The 21,177-nt window shown below is 38.5% G+C and overlaps 1 protein-coding gene across 12 annotated transcripts in view; it reads left to right on the plus strand.

The window, feature by feature from the left end:
* Window positions 1-21,177, plus strand: part of LOC134211955 (protein Wnt-1-like) — a 126,514-nt gene that overhangs the window by 38,275 nt on the left and 67,062 nt on the right. The window contains exon 1 of one of the 12 annotated variants that reach the window (XM_062689374.1): window positions 445-857. The exons of the other annotated variants lie outside the window; for them this stretch is intronic. The gene's annotated coding sequence lies outside the window, so the exon portion shown is untranslated. Of the gene's footprint in view, window positions 1-444; window positions 858-21,177 lie in introns of those variants that run through there. 12 annotated transcript variants of the gene reach the window in all.

Below are 21,177 nucleotides of genomic sequence, written 5' to 3' on the forward strand. Positions count from 1 at the left end.
GAATTATGCCTAACGTCAGTTATGCCAAACGTACAATATGCTTAACGTCCGTTATGCCTATCGTCCATTATGCCAAACGTACTTATGCCCAACGTCTTTAGGCACCGTCGCGCACCCCATTTCATAACATACACTGGGGTCGCTTTTACACGGGTTGTTTTTACGTTCTAACCGGATTTCGGGATCTACGCGGATTTCTAGCCAAGTTTTTATAACACGATCTATCAAAAGAATCCGGAACACGTGGAACCCGCAACAATCGATGTTGTGGGACCACTGTGCAATAAGTTCAGAACCGCAGTGTCAGTTATCGGTGTGAGGTGAGTTCAATTCCGTCCGGTGCATAGACGTCAAACGGACAAATAGCATAGACGTCAGAAAAACAGCGTGGTAAACTGTCACATGCAGCATAAATGTGTTGCAATTGTTAAGTGCAATAAAAGAAACCCCTACTAAATGGTGAATCGATAAGAAATCGGAATTTATTAGACAGTATAGTTGTTATACATAAGTGAACTAGGGCTAAAGTGTGCTATAATCTGTTGAATTCCAGTTTAGTTTCTTATTGCTAAATTGTAACTCATATATCTGTAATCACAGAAAGTCAGTAAATTCTATTTCAAAATTGTCTGAGTTATTAATGTGCATTGAAATATTGTACCGTGCTGTGCCCTTATTCCGTTCACCTAAGACAATGCACTATGTCTAAAAGCTCTAAAAAATAGCCGTTTAGTATTTTGAAGGTACCTCTAAATAGAAGAAAATGAAGTATCTTATCAATAACATACAAACAGCAGTAAAATCTGCAAGTGAGAAGACAGTTTCGGACCGCAAAACAAGAAAAGTAACACGAATATGTAAGTCAGTAATCTCTTTGTTTTCCGTTTGTGTTAGCCAAGAAATAAATTTCAGCCTGAAGCTGTTGATACAGTCAAACAACTGCTATCGAGACGTGTCCACCCTTTAATCTGTCCGAAACGATCGATTTTCGATTAAGACGTTTTTTACACAGTTTAGGTTGTTACGCGTTTTTCACGCAACTTTAGTGTACTTCACACGTTCCAGCGGCTTGTAAAGTATCACGCTTATTTCTACAGAAACGACGCGTTCCAGAAGTTCACGACCCATCAACTTCACTGTCTCGTGACTAGAGAAAAAATAACCCACACATTACTCGCCCGTTGGATGCTGCACATTCTTGGTTTATTGGTTACAGAACTGGCCGTGAAATAAAGCAGGAGAAACTCTGATGAAGCTACATATTGCTTTAGAAAAATGTTTCTAAAACTTTTGTTGTAAACATCGTTTCAGTCGTCATGTATATAAAATCAAAGATTTTTAAATTTTGTTCATTTGAACTATTGTCCTTTCTACCTCAGAAACTTTCACAAAATTCTATGGATCCACTCCCAGAAAATCGAAGGATCCTCAATTAATCCTTTGTGGAACAGAACCAGAACCCCTTGCCGATCATATTTCATGCGGGCTTTGTGATGTCTTAAATTAATCCTTTCATGTTTCTACAAAACTTTTTTTCTATTAATCCATTTAAACGAATGAAACGTTAAATTCCCTCAAATTTGATTATATTTTTGTAGAATTAGTAACCAGACCTACTAGACAATATTGCAACAAAAATAATTACCTAAATGATATGTTCTCACCAGAATCATGGATAGGACAATGCCTTGACTGCCCCACCCAGGAAAATTCGTGCGTACTTGTCCTACCCACTCCCGGCGAAAGTAAACAACGCGGTTTTTATGCAAATATTAAAGCTACAAACTCGTTCATACCGCCAATGCAATTGTTGCAATAGAACAGTAACATACACCTATTGCTTTTGATCCTGGATGTCGACACAAAAACTGATTATGAAGCAATGTATACAGGAAAGACGGATCTGTTTCATAACTGTGGGAAAATATTGTCGTGGTCACAATTATGGAACACTGATCAAATCATATTTTTCCAAATAAATCAAATTTAAAGCAATTTAAGCATTTAAAGCAGATAAAACTATGATGAGTTGATAGGTGGATAACTAATATTGCTGATAGGAATTCATTTACCATTGGAATTATTGAATTTGATTGTGAAATTTCTTGCTTTTTGGCAAAAGTGTTCCATAGTTGTGGGGGGAGCGAACTTTGATTTATTTTTTAATTATTTGGAGAATTGCACCCATATCTCGCTGTGGAATTTTTTAGTGATTCTTCTTTTTCTTTTTTCTTTTTTTCCTACCGTATTTATCCTACGTTGCACGAATCAGCCGTATCAGTTTCGCCGGAAAACTATGTTCTAGCATAATTCGCCATAATTTATTGCGTTTCACTGAATCATACGCTGCTATGAAATCAATAAACAAATCTGTCTGCAAGTTATACTCCCGGAACTAGGCGAACCGGCCCGATCTTGCTCGTGTTTTTGCCTTTCTCGTACAACAAAGTTGTACCGAAAGGCTATCATTTCACTCCGAAAACGAACTTTTTATAGAAGCATCGGAGACCCATAGTGTTATATACCAATCGACTCAGCTCGACGAACTGAGCACATGTCTGTCTGTCCGTGTGTATGTGTGTGTATGTGTGTGCACAAAAGCTAAGAAAAACATTAGACGACTTTTCATACAGTAATCTTTAACCGATTTTCTCGCAACAAGTTTTATTAGATAGGGGACAAAACCTTGTTGATCACTATTGAATTTCATAACGATCGACCGCTGTGTTTATAAGTTATGAAGAAAATGGTACATCGAACCATTTAAGCCCCACATAAGGTTGGTGTCTTGACTAAATGCGAGAAAGGCAGCATCACTACTTGGTGAATTGAAATGTTTTTTTCATATAACTGTCAATTCTCGCTTAACTTTTCAAAAGGACCTAAGTAACATTTTTTTCATGAATTACTTTGAGTACTGCAATGAAAAGCTTTCATGTTTTTCTGTTAATTGCGCTATTCAAATTAATTCATGAAAAAATGTTACTTAGGTCCTTTTGAAAAGTTAAGCTAGAATTATTGCGGATCTTTTCAAAATTTTCCATTTTGCGGATTTCGTAAAGTTTTTCCGCAGTTGTCAAAGTTCTACCGCAAGCCTGAAAATCTTCAATACACTGAAACAAAAATGTGATATTTGGCTTTGTCATCGTAGAATGCCATGCCAAACAGCAGAGAAAGTATGAAGTGACAGCTGCGGTAGTTTAAAAATTGAACCGTAAAGACGAAAGTTTTCTCTGGAACAGCAATATTTATTTGATTGCAACGTGGCACTCTAGATTGATTTGAATTCGAGAAGATGTCGTTCTTGAGAACCATGAAAATCTAGGATAGGATGTGCCAATTAGTCATTAAAAATCGTACCGATTTTCTGTCAAAATCGTACCGGTTGCTGATTGGGTGCAAATGACAATCGATTACTTCGATCGGTGGTATCACATTTTCGAAAGGGCAGCTTGTTGATACCTTGGCCGTGTTGCTGGGTCGTTAAATTAAAATTTAAAACAAAGTTCAAAAGTTTGTTTTTAATTTTTTTTGGGTTAAATGAATTTATGCTAGTCTGCAAATGATGTATGCATGATTCTTAAGGGTTATGCTAATTTAAATTTTGATGTTCCCTAAGATAATATGATAGAATAATAATAAGATACTGCTGTACGATACAGATGACCATGTTATTTGTCTCTTGTGTCAACACTTAAGGCTTGTACGCGACAAAATCTGGACACCTTTAAACAGTTATAACTTTTGAAATAGCTCATCAATGAGTGAAATATTTCGTAAATTGATGAATGTATGCCTGTACTTTCTGAAAATATATTTCTTATAAGTGTTACAAGTACGTAGTGAATAATGGCGTCGAAGGAATTGCAGGTTCGGAAAGAATTGTGTGCAGTCGCAATTGAAATTCGGGTCTCTCGATCCAGAAACTGACTACAAACATTTTGTTTTTATGTGAACACTGCTCAAAGCGTTTTAAAATTTGTCGATGCTTGTTTGACAATGTCTTAAACGTCAGAGAGTGGAACAAAAACGGATTTTATGAGCCACCAGAAGGAAACGAGCTCGATACGATTCTATTGAGGATGCCAGATCTTTCGGCACGTATTATTTCTTAGAAAATTCAAATGTCACCAGGTTTCGTGCATACATCGAAGCATATCGATGAGGAATGAAGCCATTTGAAGTAAAAGACGTACCAAAATAAACCAACAGCAGGTTATTTTTGTTCTCAAAGTTTTATGTCCAGATTTTGTCGCGATCAAGCCTTATTACCCCTAGCAGATGAAATACAAAAATGTTGAAATAATATTTGAACATAATAGCATGAAGCTATATTCAATATTTAAAACATCTCAGTTCATAACTAATTTCCCACTTGTGACATGGAACTACGTGTATTGGCCCACAGCGTATCCGTTGATTGGTTAGTCGGGCGGTCGTCGTCATTCAAGTCCAAGCCAAAGTCATGTAGAAGGTACCTACGTCGCTTGGCTGACTCTCGGTGAAGTTGGGAAACGTTTAGCGGAATCATCCATACTACTCAACGTACCTACCAGGCGGTGGGGCCCAAATCCTGCCAGACGATCGAATGTGCCGCGGGTGGGGTGGCGAGAAAATCCCGTGGAGCAATAAAAATTATGATGCCGAATTTATGTCGACTTCTTTTTCGGTTCGATCAAACGTACTATTTATGGAATTATTTTCGACAAGTTCATTCGAGGGAGACGGGATGTGATCTTTAATTTGGCTGATTGTTGTGCGAATAGTGGGAAAGCCGGAAAAAAGTTCTCGCCTTGAGAAAACTGATTTATTTTGCAAGCATCGCGGAAAGGCTGGGAAACGTCATAGAAACCCATTGTTTTTGGTTCGCCTCACTTGGAGCGTTAAGTTGTCCCAATTATACATGGTTCCAATTTCGTCGTTTGAATGTTCATTCTCTGCAAATACGTTGCTTTTATTAGATTTCCTAGAGGCTAGGCCGATGCTGACGATGGACGAGTCATACGCCGCGACTGCTACCGGCGGCACGGTGTACTCTGGTTAGAGCTGGACTCTCGATATGTTTACTTCTGGGAAGCAGCATCATCATCTTCTAACAGAAACTTTTGGAACAAGCCAGACGTCGTAAAAATAAAACTCGAAACAAACAAAAGTTTAGCCGTAATTTTGGCTCTGGTGTAGAAGTTTGGAAATAAATTTCAACACATTTTTCTGATAAGTGTAGACACACGCCCCGGTGGTACCACGCACCAATTGACTGGTTTGCCATTTTTGAGCAAGGAATGAGGTGTGAACAGGATAGTATATTGGGAGTTTTTTTTTGTGTGATCCGGCTGGCAACGGAGACCGATGGCTTACCGTTTCATTCATGAAGTTTTGATCACAAAGTAACAGCTGTTTTTGCATTTTGCTATCGCAGCGTTAGTTATGGTTATTGTATTCGATCGAACAATTCCAGTTCAAGATGTATATAAACAATGAATAAACCACGTACACGTCATACAAAAAAGGCTAATTGGCGTATATTTGACTGAATATTTATTCTTTAGTGCAAATACTGAATCCGAGATGTACGAGTTCTACTCGCTTAATAGCCAACTGCCTTCAGCCATGCTGTCTGTGGTTTCATTACAGCTATCCACGATATTGAAAACGGCTAAATGCTTCAACTAGATATATATTAGAGTAGGCCGCAGTTGTATGGAAAACACAAACTTCATCCAAACAAGTGAGATCAAGATTTTTCTGAATCATGCTGGGACCCCAATCTACTGTGCAAAATATGGGCTCGATTGGTTACGTCCTCGCTTTCCGCATAGCGTTTCAATTTTATATGGAGATTAGTATGGAAAAAAGTACTTTTTCACATTTTTGTTATTAGCGGCTTCAATTTATCGTCAATCACGTGACTCAACATGTTAGCATATTGTCTGAAAGATGCCGAGAGACTTTGCTGAGGAAGATACTTGGCTGGAAGGTCTACAAAAATGTTATTACGCATCGAAAATTGATTGTTACCCATATGCAAAAAATCAATGTTTCTCCCAGCACTACCGGACAACCTATGGTTGTCAGGGGGCAAAACCCATCTACACACGTATCGAAGCGTTGGTTTGGGAATTGGATTGTGAGTGCTTTGACTTCCGATTTGAGAATCTCGGGCACATTCAGTAGTCCCTAAGTTGCGGAGACCGACAAAGGTCCTTCGTAGCTTAGTTGATTAAAATCATTGGTCCAGTCTAGCGTACTGAGGGTCATGGGTTCGAGTTCCATCGAAGTAAAGTGGCTACGTTCAATACATTTTTTAAATAAAAAATCATCAGCATACAAAAAGGTTAGACAAAAATGTTGAGATGGGCAAAATTGTTGATATATGGACCAACATCATTTTGCTTAGAATAATCCGATATTTAATATTTTTGGCAAACTCATCCGTACTAAATCGTAAGCTCATGAGAAACGTTCTGCTATAGTGGAGCTCTAGCAAATGGACGTTGCTTTCGTTGGTTTTAGCCCCTACGACGATGAACGGAAATACCTGCCGTGTCCCTATTATCAACGCATCGTTAATCCTAAATTTACAAAAAAGCAGGTCCTTCTAACTGGCGCCTGCTTCCAAGGTGTCGCACACTACCCGATATTTCAACACTTCTTCTTGATGTGCACGCCTCTCTTCGCTTCTCATATAACTGAGCCAGTCGTCCTGAGCTCCTCGTCTCCAAAACAGTTTCATTCCCTCTTTATGCGGTCGATCCACCCAGGTAACTATTAGCACTATATTTCGCTATTATACAGCCAGTATAACGCTGCGATTACGTCTTTGTGGCTAATCCATCGACACTAAGTTGTAGATCCGGAACCCTTCCTGGACCCATAACCCATTGGAGATAAAGAAGAGCTGCACCTGCAGTAGTAGTCAGTAGCTTGTCATGGAGTGAAGTTAAGTCTAGTATTGTGTTTTCTTTGTGAGAGGGTTCCCTTATATCCGATAAGTTATGGCCCAGCAGGGGAAGGTGGGGAGACTTGATCACCCCCTGTTTTATCGTGAACTAAAGTATTTTCGTTCTAGCGTGTTTTTAGTATAGATCCTCTAAATAAATGACCACATAATGGTGAGTTATTTTCTGGATTGACAACCTTATTTATTCTGCAGGGCGGTTTGTATGTTTTGACCTTCCCAAAGCTTAATTTATTGGCAACGCAAAATTTGAACAACTTTTCATAACAATGACCAAATGCTTTCGGGGACACTTGTCACCCTAATCTAATCTAATCGAACACAAACGCAGCCAGTACAAAGAAAGCATCCTGGAAAACTATTGAGTTAGATGACGCCCAATAATTTTTCTTGTCAATATTGAGGCTCACAGCATACCAGTGGTATGACATAAACTTCAAAGCGGCCAGGCCCACTGCGTTGTGTTTGCCGCAGAGATGATTCTTCGAGATGTATCGTGTTCAAGTAGTCACTTCAACATGATACATATCACGAATCTACAGGGGTTGAAGGATGCGTGGACATACCGTACCATACGCACCGCGTTCTTTTTAAGTTCTTATTTTGGTAATTGTATATAAATAAATATGTAGTGAAATGAATAACATTATGATAAGAAATTATATCAAATTTTATATATATTTGTAGAGTACAACGTCAACTAGGATCCGAAGTTGATTCGGGATGTACATCTCTTGTAGAAGAAGCTGGAAATTGTAAAGAATTTATTTATTATTTAGAATGTTATATATCAGATAGCAGTTTATGTGCCAGGAAGTCGTCTACGTAAAGGTTACATGGCAGGTTGTGAAGCTTTCCTTCCTGGGATGTTTTGTAGTGGGCTATGAAAATGTTAAATCAGTATGAAGGTACATAATACAATAATATAAATATATAAAAGCATAAAAATATGATTTTTTAAATATGAAAATAAGAAACATAAAAATATAGTGTAATAATAGAATAAAAATTGCTATATGAAAATTTAAAAAATATGAAAACATGAAAATAAAAAATGAAGATACAAAAATATGAATACATAAAAACATGAGAATATGATAATATTGCAAATGTTAAAATATAAAATGTGATATTAAAGTATTAAATTTTGAGAATATGACAATATAAAGATCTGAAAATAAGATAATATAAAAATATTTAAACTCAAAAAATATAGAAGATGGAAATATGAAAGTATAAAAAATAATATAATAAAAATATAGAAATATGTAAATATGCTAATTAAATTATAACAACATGAAAGTATGAAAATATAAGAAAGGCAAAAGAATTAAAATATGAAAATTAAATATTTCAAACTACAATATGAAAATATGATATGAAAAAAATACAAATATATGAAAATATAAAAGTATAAAAATATGAACATATACAAGTATAAAAATGTGAAAGCATAAAAAAGGCATCATAATGTGTATATAAGTATAAAAATAGAAAAAATATAAGAGTAAGGAAAATATGATAGTATAAAAATATTATAATATGAAGGTGTAATAACATGAAATTATATAAATATGAAAATACAAAAATATAAAACATAAAATATCAAATTTGAAAGTGGAATGTTCAATTTAAAGAAATATGAAAGTATGATAATATTATAACATAATAATATGAAAATTTTAAGACACAAAAATAATAGAATGTAAAATATGAAATTATAAAAATATAGAAATTAAAAAAAATAAAATGTAAAAATATGAAAAATAAATATAATGAAATATGAAAAATAAGTATAATAAAATATGGAAAATAAATATTTTACGAATATATAAAAACACGAAAGCATGGCATTGCTCCGGTATATTTCGTGGACTGGAAACTAGTGATACTCATGTTTCCTTTGAAATCTCTGTTCAGATTGCTATCAGAAATCAAGGTGGGTGTAATCCTTAATTTCAATCTGTGACAAAAATGACAAAAGCATTAGAATTACTATTCCTGGTCACGCTTGTCTGTACCGTTACTAGGGAGAGAAGGAATAAGTATCACGGAGATGGATATTGCACTATAGGATTTCGGGCGGTCATTAATCGAAAATGTCATGTCTTCCGAATTATTTTAAAATATTTTCTCTCCATTGTCAATACTCTAATTAAGAGAAATTCTGAATTTGAAGTCTCTAGGTGCACTAGTTCCAAAGATATAAGGTGTCAAAGTCAGAAATGGGTAAAAAAGTTAACAAATTTCCTGAAAAAATATTTTACTTTCAACTATTTATTGAAATATTTTCTTAATGTTTTTCTTTAATGTTAATACATCATTACAAAGGTAATTGTATAAGCTTTAAAATGGTATGCAAAAACTAATGGTTACATTGTGAAAAAAAATGAAAAAATGCGGAAACAATATTTTTTCCAAAAACGACGCTATTTTCAACTTTGATAGTGAAGAACTTTTTTTCCTCAGAAATCCCCGGGTTCTTTTATGATGCACATCAAGGACGAAGCTTCGACTAAAATTTCCCGAAATAATTTCTTGCCAGTATTTGCAATTAACAGAGTTAAATCACTTTGATTTTTTCATTTATTTTTTTACTGTGTTTTGCCTCTCTCGTACTCCAAGGTTAATGCTCATTCCAAAAACGAATGTTTGATAGAAGGCCCGGAGATCCGTAGTGGTATATATCAACTAACTCAGCTCGAAGAATTGAGGTGATGTCTGTATGTGTGTGCATGCGCGTCTGTATGTATGTGCGCAAATCGCCATTTAGACGCTTATTTGTGTACGATTTTCTCGCAACAAGTTTCATTCGACGGGAAATCTAGTCCCATCGTTTCCTATTGAAAATGGGCCAGACTGAACTATGGGCTCAAAGGGTATGGTCAAAATACATGTATTGGTAATAACTTCGACTTTATTTATAACAATTATTTTAACTTTTCAAAGGAGTGAATGAATAAAACCCCCAATACAATGCAGCACAACGGTAACGGTAACGGAATTTATATATTTCCTGTCAAATTTTACTGGTTCCGTCGCCATTCCGCTGAATTGCGTTTGGGGCTTGAGTGGTTTGAGTCATTTCCCTAAACCTATTTTTCTGAGCTATTCATTAGCTACTGATGGAGAACTAAATATGAGGTTTCATAGTATGTAAATATTTATAAATCTCATGGAATCAATAATTCCCGACATGTTTATTGCAAAAGTAAAGACGAACAATATCTTAGTTAGTACGGAGAGTATGAAATTGTTGCTAGTGTTCATGAATGTCTGGCTAAAGGTAGGGAAATATTTATTCACTCATCTACACTTTGAGGTTCACTGGCTGAACAACCAGCGGAAAGTCAATATAAAAAAGAAGAAATTTAGAACTCATAATGCAAGAAAATGATCAAGAGAGGCAAATGTTGACATTTTTCTTCGTGCCTTACATGAATCAGATCTATTTTAAGCTCGATTTGGATAACGAGGAGACATTGGAAAAAAATTCACTTAGTTATTCTTATGCCATGCGTAATTTTGTAATATTTGAAGATTTTTAAAGTTCTTTATCCTCTGATACTTTAGATGAATTCATGTCATCTTCCATCGTTGATGGAATTGAAGAAAATATCATTAAAGATTTAAACCTTCACACAGAAAAAGAATGATGCTATATATAACTTGTAGAAATCATGAAAACAAATCAAAAATAATTTAAATAGTGTTGTTATTCAAATTGAAAGAAATTTGCTTTTCGGAACAATGGAGCATTGTGGAATGAATGAATGTTCACATTTTTGAGAATATATTATTCTCATTTATTTTTGAATAACTTGTACAAATGTCATGGGATTGCGATTTCTAATTTGCTAATACCCTTTTTCAAAAGTTATTTCCAATTCTGATTCTTTAAGAAAATTGTTTAACTATTTTTTAGTGGAATGTTTTCACTGTCATAAGACGAGTTTAGTAAAATTCCATTTTATTCCACCAACTCGTATTAGTTCTACATATACGTATTTCGACCTGTTAGGACGTCTTCAGTGTCTCGTACTTTACTCGTTCTTGACTTCTGATTCTTTGATTAACATTTAATGCTTTAGGATCCTTCAGAACCTAGTACTTTGTCAAACAGATTGTTCTAAATACAAATTGTGAGGCATGAGAGTAAGAACAAAAAATATCACCGAATGTCATGAAATTAATGTCTTTTAACATTAATTCGGTTCTCTCGCCGCCAACTTCAGATTTAGAGCAATGAAAAGTTATTAGATTTATTGGTAGGGGAGGCGTTTTGTTACTTTCTTCCCACAAAAATGATTACCTTCCGCAAAAATATACAAAAATATATAGACGACAGTCCACAAATGAGGATAGAGAAGGGGGAGGGTTCATGATGTCCATAAATTGCTGTACTTAGTTTTTGTACAACCCCTTCCTTCTCCTCAAGAAAACATATAAAATTAAACTTCCTAAATTGGATTGCTTTGTCACGTTAATCGAATTTATGAAAAAATATTACGTAATTCATAGACGATCCCTAAAGGGGGGTGTTAGAAATTATATATTCATGCTATTTCGACCATACACAGCTAAAGCAAAGTGGAAAATCACTTGAAAAGTCCAATTTTATTTTTGACCGCTCGCTTGTATGGGGATCCCCCATAGTGTATTGGGAAGGTATTCGTTGGGTCAGGATGTGCCTGTAGCTGGCAATGTGACCATGGTAGAACTTATCCCGTAACACACCACGAAGAGGTATCTACCCAGCATTACGGGTACTTTCGGGGACACTTGTCACCCATACAAAAATTTGGCGAAAAAATTCAAAAATACATAAATCTGTATTCAGGCTTCTAATTTTTTGTAGATTTGACAGATTTGATGAAGTTTTGGCAGGAAAAAATATTTATTGCGAATATATATTATAAAGGGAATCAAGTATCCCCAAATTTTGAAATTGCATGTGCTGTCGAATTCAATATTGAAAATCGTTCATATATACACACAGCAATTCGAAAACTCTGCGTATTTTAAAGGAAAAATATTTTGAAAATCTGAGGGCACCTTTCTAATTTTATCAAAGCAAGTTCTTGGAGAGGGATCAATTTCCCCCGAAAATTTAAAAAGTCGATTTTTGACAGCACTCCAAAAAATCGATTGTGTATCAATAACAACAATAATTTCATTTCATTTATTCAGACTAAGGCCGAAGTGACCTGTGCGGTATATAAGAGTCTTTTCCATTCGGCTCGGTCCATGGCTACACGTCGCCAACCGCGCAGTCTACGGAGGGTCCGCAAGTCATCTTCCACCTGATCGATCCACCTTGCCCGCTGTGCACCTCGCCTTCTTGTGCCCGTCGGATCGTTGTCGAGAACCATTTTCACCGGGTTACTGTCCGACATCCTGGCCGCAGTCGTCCGATTTTCGCGGTGTGAACGATGGATGGTTCTCCCAACAGCTGATGCAACTCGTGGTTCATTCGCCTCCTCTACGTACCGTCCGCCATCTGCACCCCACCATAGATGGTACGTAGCACTTTCCTTTCGAAAACTTCAAGTGCGCTTTGGTCCTCCTCGAGAATCGTCCAGGTCTCGTGTCCGTAGAGGACTACCGGTCTAATGAGCGTTTTGTAGATTGTCAGTTTGGTACGGCGGTGAACTCTATTCGATCGGAACGTCTTGCGGAGTCCAAAGTATGTACGATTTCCAGCCACTATGCGTCTCCGAATTTCTCTGTTGGTATCATTTTCGGCAGTCACCAGTGAGCCTAAGTACACAAATTCTTCTACCACCTCGATTTCGTCACCACCGATGCAAACTCGCGGTGGATGGCTCACATTGTCTTCTCTTGAACCTCTTCCTATCATGTACTTCGTCTTCGACGTGTTGATGACTTGTCCGATCCGCTTGGCTTCCCTCTTCATTCTGATGTAGGCTTCCTCCATCTTCTCAAAGTTACGTGCCATAATATATATGTCTTCGGCGAAGCCAAATAGCTGGACGGACTTATTGAAAATTGTACCACTAGTGTTAATCCCTGTTCTTCGTATTACCCCTTCCAAAGCGATGTTGAATAGCAGACACGAAAGACCATCACCTTGACGTAACCCTCTGCGGGTTTCGAAAGGACTCGAGAATGCCCCTGAAACTCGAACTACGCACATCACTCGATCCATCGTCGCTTTGATCAACCGTGTCAGTTTATCCGGAAATCCGTGTTCGTGCATTAGCTGCCATAGCTGGTCCCGATCGATTGTATCATATGCGGGTTTGAAGTCGATGAATAGATGATGTGTGGGCACGTTGTATTCGCGGCATTTCTGCAGTACCTGACGAATGGCGAACATCTGGTCTGTGGTGGAGCGTTCGCCCATAAAACCCGCCTGGTACTGCCCCACAAACTCCCTTGCAATTGGTGCTAGTCGACGGCATAAAATTTGGGAGAGTACCTTGTAGGCGGCGTTCAGCAATGTGATTGCGCGGTTGTTGCTACAATCCAGCTTATCGCCCTACACACGACACCTTCCACCCACTCCTGCCGCAAAACTTCCTCCTCCCAAATCTTGGTAATGACCCAGTGCAGCGCTCTAGCCAGTGCCTCACCACCGTGTGTAAATAGCTCTCCTGGTAGTTGGTCAACCCCAGGGGCTTTGTTGTTCTTCAGCCGGTCAATCTCCTCCTGGATTTCTTGGAGATCCGGAGCCGGTAGAATTATGTCCTGCGCGCGTTCCCCCAGGTCCATCACCATACCGCCATCTTCGTCTGCCACATCGCCATTCAGGTGCTCTTCGTAGTGCTGCCGCTACCTTTTGATCATCTCACGCTCGTTCGTAAGAAGGTTCCCGTTTATGGCCTTACACATATCAGGCTGTGGCACGTGGCCCTTATGTGAACGGTCCAACTTCTCATAGAACTTTCGTGTGTTATTAGCGCGGTACAGTTGCTCCGTCTCTTCACCCTCGTGCGGTGTTGCAGCAATCTCGCCCATGCTGCATTATTCTCTTCTACTAACTGCTCACATTCGCCGTCATACCAGTCGTTTCTCTGATCCGGGGGCACCGTGCCAAGTGCAGCGGTAGCGGTGCTACCAATGGCGGATCGAATATCTCTCCAGCCATCTTCAAGAGACGCTGCGCCTAGCTGCTCTTCCGTTGGGAGTGCCACTTCCAGCTGCTGCCCGTATTCTTGGGCTAGTCTACCGTCTTGCAGCCGCCCAATATTAAGCCGCGGCGTCCGACTTCGACGCGTGTTGTACACCGTCGATAGTTTTAAGCGGAGGCATACTGCAATGAGGCAGTGGTCGGATTCAATATTCGCACTGCGGTAAGTGCGGACGTTCCACTATGGGGGATCCCCATACAAGCGAGCGGTCAAAAATAAAATTGGACTTTTAAAGTGATTTTCCACTTAGTTTTAGCTGTGTATGGTCGAAATAGCATGAATATACAATTTCCAACCCCCCCCCCTTTGGGGATCGTCTATGAATTACGTAATTATTTTTTCATAGGTTCGATTAACGTGACAAAGCAAACCTATTTGGGAAGTTGAAATTTCGTGCGTTTTCTTAAGGAGAAGGAAGGGGCTGTACAAAACTAAGTTCAGCAATTTATGGACATTATGGCGGCGATCATGTTAAATGACATTAATTTCATGACATTCCGTGATATTTTTTGTTCTCACTCTCATGCCTCACAATTTGTATTTAGAACAATTTGTTTGACAAAGTACTAGGATCTGAAGGATCATAAAGCATTAAATGTTAATCAAATAATCAGAATTGAAAATAACTTTTGAAAAAGGGTATTAGCAAATTAGAAATCGCAATCCCATGACATTTTTACGTGTACAAGTTATTCAAAAATGAGATTAATATATTCTCAAAAATGTGGACATTCATTGTGGAATGTAAGAATGCTCCATTCTTCCGAAAAGCAAAATTCTTTTAATTTAAATAACAACACTATTTGAATTACTTTTGATTTGTTTTCATGATTTCTACAAGTTATATACAGCATCATTCTTTTCTGTGTCAAGGTTTAAGTCTTCAATGATATTTTCTTCAATTCCATCAACGATGGAAGATGAGATAAATTCATCTAAAGTATTAGAAGATAAAGAACTTTTGAAAATCTTCAAATATTACAAAATTACGCATGGCATAAGAATAACTAAGTGAAAATTTTTTTCCAACGTCTCCTCGTTATCCAAATCGAGCTTAAAATGGATCTGATTCATGTAAGGCACGAAGGAAAATGTCAACATTTGCCTCTCTTGATCATTTTCTTGCATTATGAGTTCTAAATTTCTTCAACTGTTTATATTGACTTTCCGCTGGTTGTTCAGCCAGTGAACCTCAAAGTGTAGATGAGTGAATAAATATTTCCCTACCATTAGCCAGACATTCATGAACACTAGCAGGAATTTCATACGCTCCGTTCTAACTAAGATATTGTTCGTCTTTACTTTTGCAATAAACATGTCGGGAATTATTGATTCCAGGAGATTTATAAATATTTACATATTATGAAATCTCATATTTAGTTCTCCATCAGTAGCTAATGAATAGCTCAGAAAATTAGGTTTAGAGAATGACTCAAACCACTCAAGCCCCAAACGCATTTCAGCGGAATGGCGACGGAAACGGTAAAATTTGACAGGAAATATACTCAATATACATTTACTCCTCCATTTACTATATACATTTACTCCTTTGAAAAGTTAATTAAATGAGCTCAAATGGTTATAAATAAAGTCGAAGTTATTACCAATAAATGTATTTTGACCATACCCTTTGAGCGCATAGTTCAGTCTGACCCATTTTCAATAGGAAACGATGGGACTAGATTTCCCGTCGAATGAAACTTGTTGCGAGAAAATCGGACACAAATAAGTGTCTAAATGGCGATTGCGTTCTTTTGCGCACATACATACAGACGCGCATGCACACACATACAGACATCACCTCAATTCTTCGCGCTGAGTTAGTTGATATATACCACTAGGGTCTCCGGGCCTTCTATCAAACATTCGTTTTTGGAATGAGCATTAACCTTGGAGTACGAGAGAGGCAAAACACGGTAAAAACAAATGAAAAAAATCAGAGTGACTTAACTCTGTTAATTGCAAATACTGGCAAGAAATTCTTTCAGGACATTTTAGTCGAAGCTTTGTCCTTGATGTGTATCATAAAAGAACCCGGGGATTCCTGAGGAAAAAAGTTCTTCACTATCAAAGTTGAAAATAGCGTCGTTTTGGAAAAAATATTGCTTCCGCATTTTTTCAATTTTTTTCACAGTGTAACCATTAGTTTTTGCACACCATTTAAAAGCTTATACAATAACCTTTGTAATGATGTATTAACATTGAAGAAAAAACATTTAAAAAATATTTCAATAAATAGTTGAAAATAAAATATTTTTTCAGAAAATTTGCTAACTTTTTTACCCATTTCTGACTTTGCCACCTTATATCTTTGGAACTAGTGCACCTAGAGACTTCAAATTCAGAATTTCTCTTAATTAGAGTATTGACAATGGAGAGAAAATATTTTAAAATAATTCGGAAGACATGACATTTTCGATTAATGACCGCCCGAAATCCTATAGTGCGTTCGTGATGTCGGAGAAGAATTTACCGTCGATTAGAACGTGGTCGATTTGGTTTTCCATTTCTTAGTTAGGTGATCTCCATGTGGCCTTGTGGATATTTTTGCGGGGAAAGAAGGTGCTTTTATTCCGCGGGAGGCTGCGAAGTTTATGCATCGTTGGCCGTTGTCATTCGATACGGTGTGCAGACTGTCCGGTCCGATGACCGGTCTATACATTTCCTCCTTTCCTACCTGTGCGTTCATGTCACCTATGACGATTTTGACGTCCCGCAGTAGGCATCCATCGTATGTCTGCTCCAGCTGTGCGTAGAACGCTTCTTTCTCGTCGTCGGGTCTCCCTTCGTGTGGGCAGTGCACGTTGATGATGCTATAGTTGAAGAAACGGCCTTTAATCCTCAGCTTGCACATCCTTGCGTTGATTGGCTGCCACCCAATCCCACGATGGCGCATCTTACCCAGCACTATGAAGCCGGTTCCCAGCTCGTTGGTGGTGCCACAGCTTTGGTAGAAGGTAGCCGCTCCATGCCCGCTTTTCCACACTTTCTGTCCTGTCCAGCAAATCTCCTGCAGCGCCACGACGTCGAAGTTGCGGGGATGTAATTCATCGTAGATCATCCTGTCGCAACCTGCGAAACCTAGCGACTTGCAGTTCCATGTTCCAAGCTTCCAATCGTGATCCTGTATTCGTCGCCTAGGTCTTTGCCATTTATATCGAGTCGCATTATCTCTTATATTGTTCATAATGATTGGTTTTCCAGGCGGCTTATTGGGCCTGCGCAAACCTCCTGTCTCGTCGGAGGGCCGTCGTGTCAGGGCTGTTTAGCGTCCCACCTAACACCAGAACTTGGGCTTATGCGCTTTGAGCGGCACACGGTCGCTTTGGTGGGGCCTACTTGCGGATACATGCAGCTTTTTATAGAGGTTTAACAGGGCCCACTGTCAAACCCCACCACATCCTAGGCAAGCCCCACAACTCGCAGATGGCCTGGGGAGGGACTGCCCTACTGCCCGTAAACAATAATTTAAGGACTGTCATACATCAGTAAAGTTAAATACTATTTTTCTTAGTCGTAGAAATCGCGTATGTTTATTTATTTTTGGCTGTGATACATCGGAAATCAGAAAAGGAGATCAAGTCTACCCAGTCTCCCCTACACTTTTGACTGTATTCTAGAGATGGGCGTTCAGATCCGGAATTTCTAAAATTATCCGGATGTCTAAAGTGAGTGAATGATTCGTGGATCATTTTTTAAAAGATCCGGTTCACCAGATCAGCAAATTATTTGACCATTTGTAAGGAAATGATAAAATGAAAAGTTTATTATTTGTACTCCATACGCTTATAAGCAAGAAAAGGTGAAGTTATTGTCAGTACATTCCAAAAGTGTGATCCTGAATGACGAACGTTGCTTATTTTGCATTCTTCTTGCGTTTTGTTCTAAGGATCCGATCCGGTTGAAAGATCCGGATCATTAGAATGAATGACCCAGATCTGACCCGTTCAAAGTGATCCGCTTTGCCCATCTCCTGTATTCTGACCCAGTAATTGCCTAAATCCAAAAAAAAAATCGAGGCAAAGCAAATCTAAAAATCTGAGATCGACAGTTGAACTGAATGCGTTTTTCCGGAGTGAACATCTGTTCCAGAAAGTACCATCACCACAAGTATGAAGTTTTGTCCCTTAACTTTGAATAAAATAGTTTTCAAAACAAAAAACAGTTTTTTTTAACATTGAAATATCCCAGGTTATAAGGAAAATTTCATCCCGAATTCCGGGACAACGAAAATGGCCGGGAAATGAAACTATACTGTGTACTCAATACAGCTCACCAGTAGATTTATTCACTTTTTCAATCTTCTCGGTGTTGAAAGCAGCTCGCTGTTTTTCGCAAGATTGTAAACAGCCATCACACATCCATACCACATTTCGTTCTCCGCGTAGCGTCGAATTCAATGTAGTGCAGTCCTTGTGGTATTTCTTGTCACAATAACCATCAAAACAGATTAATTCGTCCACCGTGAGCATACTCGTGAAATGTAGTTGTCAGGCAAGAAACAGAAATGATAATGGATGCACGATGATCACTAAATGAGAAGGCCCAAAGGTGTTAAAATAAACTCTCAATAGTACATAGCCTATCATCAACAAAAATATTGTGACAGTTCTTGGAGTCTCCATTGACCGGAATCACTCGTTCCTTTAGCACTTCTGCGAAGTCGAAGTAAGTTGTCGGGTCAGAGTCAACCTGCTTCGGACCTTGTCTGAGTATCATCGAACCAAAACAGGAGGTTCCAAGTAAAACAATCGAGGAGGCTATCATTGATTGTCGCCTATTCTTAAAACTGACCTGTATCGCCCACCGTAACTTCGTCGAAACATTGTCGCCGACTTTCAGATCCAACGATCGAGCCATTCCATTATTGTACTGTCTGGCTCTCCAGCGTCATTTGCGCACTCCAGAGCGAAAAGCCTAAACCAAAGCATCTTAGCAAACATGCTACCGAACATGGCCATTTTTTTTGGATTCCGGGGCACTTCGGAGTGCCTGGCAACATCACGGCAGATCTCTTCGCTGGTGTCGAGCATTAGGGCCAGCGTTTCATGTCATCCGCCCCTTTGGGTGACGTTAAAACATGGATATGGGAAGCCGTTCAAAAAACTGGGAAAGTACCGGAATAACCACGTCCGGATACCTTCGGGGAATGAAGGTGACTTCATCGGCATGGACAGAGCCACCAAAGAGCAGCAAATCATCTCCCGGATCTAAACCGAACACACGTCCCTCTCGCATAGCTTCGGCGAGTCCCATTTCCGTACAACTTGTGACGTGATGTTCACAACACTATGTCTGCCGATGCCCCAAATATCAGGTTCCTAGACATATCTACGAGATACCTGCTAACATCAGGCAAAGCTCTATCCGACGATGCTACCAACATCATCGCCCTCATCTATTTCTTAAAAGATGGGGCCGAAACAAACTAATTCAACACAAACGGCTTCACTCACATCCCGAGGTCAATCTCAAGTGTAAGTTCGCACAAAACGGCTTTTATATATTTCTTGATCTACCCATTAAGTCACTCCCGCTCCCCAGTGGCCTCCCTATATTTCAGGGGGTGTCTCGAAAAAAATGATTTTGGTTTTTTTTTTTCATATAAATGTGGTCCACTAGAATGATTCAAATTTTGACTTTTTTGCCCCCCGATGCTTAAACGATTGCATTTGCCATTTTAATAATCCTCCTAAATTTTTAGAAATTTTGGATGTAATTTGACTGTGCACACGTCATTTGAAGTTTGTATGGAAATTACTGTGAAAACTGACCCTTATGTGGAAGACCGTTCCGTGAGGTGGCCCATGAACTATTCAAATATAATCAACACATTGACTACACAGAATACTTCTCAAGCTGAAAAGCAGTTGTTGTTGCGAAGCGATTTCTCGTTTGGAAGCAAAGTTATGAAGAAAACAAAAATGCTCATTATTGATATTGATGTTATTCTTTTACGTGTTAAATTAAATTTCCCACGATTCAGTATTTCCTCAATAACTTTTCTTGCGAGCATCAAATCGTTTCGCAACAAAGACGGCCTGTTTCCTTGTAAAATTTCTCATGTTGTCGATGTACTTATATGTTGTTAGAGCTAGAAGGAAAGCGTTGGGGAACGGTTTTCCAAGAAAGTTACTGTTTTCATAGCAATTTTCATACAAACTTCAAACCGCGCGTGCTCACTCAATTTACATCCAAATTAGCTAAAAATGTAGGTGGGTTAATAAAAAGGCAAATGCAATCTTTTAAGCATCGGGGGGCAAAAAAGTCAAAATTTGAATCACTCTAGTGGTCCACCTTACTAACGACTTTTCATATAAATGTGGTCCACCTTACTAACTAAGCCAAGGTTACCATTTCTGCATTCGTATATCATGAGGCTAACACGATGATACTTTTATGCCCAGGGAAGTCGAGACAATTTCCAATCCGAAAATTGTCTAGACCGGCACCGGGAATCGAACCCAGCCACCCTCAGCATGGTCTTGCTTTGTAGCCGCGCATCTTACCGCACGGCTAAGGAGGGCCCCTTACTAACGACGTATACCATAAATTATCTTTCTAAAACACGAATTAGTCCAGAAATACGAAGTGTAAATAGCTTCTTCTGCAACATGATCCTATGCTAAGCGGAAAGGTATTACGATAAAAATAGTTGAAAAAAGGCATTACACTTTATTCGCATTTTCTAGGTATTTCCATGTGCTTTATTCCGGACAAATGCACATTAAAATGGAGTAAGCCAATTGAAGAACAACTCAAATTGACTCGCCGATTGGTTCAGGCATTTGATATATTCAGGCCAAAGGTCTATTCGGGCAAAAGAACCATTCGGACAAATGGTCTTTTCGGGTGTTTGTTTTTTGGGCATCTGGTCTATTCAAGCATTTGTGATAGAACCGAACCTCAAAACTCAACTTGGCGACATAATATTTCTGTCCGGGTAGATAGCGGAAATCGTCCTTATAGGCCATCAATACGAGGCATTCGTATTGACAGCATGAGTGTGCATTTTTTCAAGCAGATTTTGCTGTTCACAAGCCATGCTAGTATGGTGCTGTTTAT

This window comes from Armigeres subalbatus, chromosome 2, assembly GCF_024139115.2.
Source record: "Armigeres subalbatus isolate Guangzhou_Male chromosome 2, GZ_Asu_2, whole genome shotgun sequence".
Classification (NCBI taxonomy): Eukaryota; Metazoa; Arthropoda; class Insecta; order Diptera; family Culicidae; genus Armigeres; species Armigeres subalbatus.